This window comes from Desmodus rotundus, chromosome 12 (assembly GCF_022682495.2).
Source record: "Desmodus rotundus isolate HL8 chromosome 12, HLdesRot8A.1, whole genome shotgun sequence".
In the NCBI taxonomy this organism is placed as follows: Eukaryota; Metazoa; Chordata; class Mammalia; order Chiroptera; family Phyllostomidae; genus Desmodus; species Desmodus rotundus.
In genome coordinates, this window is record NC_071398.1 from 76,648,867 (window position 1) to 76,651,762 (window position 2,896).

Genomic DNA, 2,896 nt, shown 5'->3' on the forward strand with positions numbered 1-2,896 from the left:
TTGATGGTTGCCAGATGGGAGGGGTGTGGGGGAGTGGGTGAAAAGGTGAGGGCATTAAGAAGTACAAATAGGTAGTTACAGAATAGCCATGGTGATATACAGTACAGTATAGGAAATGGAGTAGCCAAAAAACTTATATGCATGACCCATGGACATGAACAATGGTGTGGGGATTGCCTGAGGCAGTGGTAGGTGCTGGATGGAGGGGGGCAAAACTGGGACAACTGTAATAGCATAGTCAATAAAATAGACTTTAAAAATATATAAAGCATAAAGAAAAAAGATCTCTCTTGGCCACTTCCCATGGATCTCTTCTCCTTCCTGTCTGTCCACCAGCCAGACTGCTAGGTGAGAGTGAGGCAAAGAAGCATTCCCAAATCTGGAATTTCAGTTTGGTGGCCCACACACTGATCCCTCCCCATTCCTTCTCTTAGTCTGCCCCCTGCTGGGTTATGCTGGGTCAGCCGACAGTGATTTGGCAGTAACAACTGGGTTAACAGAAGAGAAGGGAGGGGCTGCCATGGAAGACAGGGGGCCACACAAGGCCTGCAGAGTCTGGCTTCAGGGTTTGGCCAGGAAAAGAGCAGTGTAGATCAGGTACTAGAGAAGATGAGGGTCAGCTTTGGGGTTTGTATGAATGGGCTCAGGACTGCTTTAAGTTTGGGAGAATGGAGAAGGGTTGATGGAGAAAAGGAGAGGGGGTACAGCTGCCAAGAAAAAAAAGCATCAAAAAGGTGCAAGTCAGTTCTGTTAAGGGGAAGAAAACTCTCCTTCCTGCTTTCAGATTACTAAAGAATATAAAACAACTATTAGATTTCGTATTACATATGGGGTGTGGGGTGTGAAAAATGAAGAAACTGCCGAAATAAGGGTCCAGAGAAAGGTAGATCATTTGGCTAAGTTTAAGTATGAGTCAGGAAACAGCTTAATTAATGGCAGCCAGGCCTTTGGCTCCCTCTGGGGCTCCTGGAAGCTTATCCCAGGAGGGCTGAGCTTTTGGAATGGTCAGTGATGTTCAGGTTAACACAAAAGTGGAACCTTCTCCTGGTCTTCCCAATATCCCTCTCTACAACCCCATAAACTGCTACCCCGACAACCCAAATCTTTCCCAAAGTAAATGTAGTCCTAATGTCCCCCCATTCTTCCTGGGCTCTCCATTTAACAGGACTTCTGTAGGGGCTTATACTCCTGTTTCACTTCCCTCTTATTCCCTAATCTTTGGATGTAGGAGTTTTATGGGTGAAGCTTGATAAACCATGATACGGTTCCAACTGTCTTTGAACGCTCACAGTATTTCCATATTGGTCCTGATTTGCAGTTTCCCTCCTTTGGCTGGTGACATTAATTTATTAAATTGATATTTAAGGAGTCTACAATGTACCAGGCACTGGGGATAGAGAGGGAACAGCACCAAAAAGTTGCATATAGAATCAGATTCAGGTGTCCTGGTTCCTAGTTTTCTAGCATCCTGTAGGTATGCTAGAACTTACAACCTCAAGTAAACTACTAAAGGATACCCCTCCTTTATGAAATCACTAGGAATTAAGGTGAGGTTAGCTTTCTTTTTTTTTTTATTTTTACAGCTTTAACGAGGTATAATATAATTGACATACAGTAAACTGCACGTATTTAAAGAGTACAATCGGATGTTTTGACATATGTATATACTCATGAAATCATACAATCAAGGTAATAAATCTATCCATCACTCCAAAAGAGTTTCCCCGTCTCTCTCTTTTTTTTTAATCCTCCCTATCCTCCTGCCCTCGGAATCACTGAAAATTCTAGAAGGTACAAGTTAGTCCATAGTAAGTTTTGATATAGAACAAAAAATGAGCTCATGACCTATGAAGACTCAAGTGTTGAAGTGAGTTGTTGAAATTAGGAACCAAATGCTTGACCTTGAAGTTAGCTTGAAGTCCCACCATTGCTGGCAGCCAAGCAGCAAGGAAAGAACCTGAGCGTCAGGAGAAGGTTGACATCTTCCCAAGGGTCAAAATCCACAAAGTAATTGTGCTTGGTCCAGTTCACCAGGTACCTGGGATATTGGTAGGCTGGCACCTTCAGGCCTATGGTTTGAGTGGGTGTCATAGGGAGGAGTACACTGAAGATTTAAGCTAGATGAGAGATGTATTCATATTATTTATTAAAGCGCTCCTTTTGTATACTGGTTATAGGTTTAACTGTCTTGTCACTGCTGCTAGACTGAGAACTCCTGCAAGGGTTTTATGTCATCAGTACCCAACAATCTCTGAACAGCATTCAAACATTTATTGACCAAATACATTAACGTTGAGGTCCCAGCCAACTAACTATAAAATGCTGTATTTGCTGCAAGTACCTAGTTTGGGTATACTGCTCTAAAGTTGGTGCTTTCTCATGAGACCTGAATGTGAGTGATCATCTTGGTTGAGATTGGGAGTCTGGAGGGTTCAAGGCTTTGAAAGAAGGAAAGTAACTAGATTAGAGAGGTGGAAAGACCCTGTTTTAGTGGGGTAGGAAAATTTCCCCTCTGTTCATCTTCTACAACACCAAAGGTTCTCTCGTGTCTTTGGGGTAGAGGGTGGCAGAGCACAGGTAGAGTGAGGACTTAGGTAGGCTTTGGATTCTAGTAGCCCGTGCTTTTTTCCCAGGGGAGCCTCATTCCAAGTAGAAACCTCTTTATGCAGTCAGATCCTTGGTCCACACTGTCCCATTTCCAGCATGCCTCCACCCTAAGCCCATAACCAGAACAAGGGGTTAGAGCAGTAATGAGAATGCTCAGATCGAAGAAGGTCCCCACTCTCCAGACGCAATCACTGGAGGAGTGACTCTCCAGCGCCTTGACTCAGAGCCCCTCCCTCTCCTGCCCCAGGCTCCGCCCTATCGCCTCTTCCAAGTCCCGGCGGGCTCACGC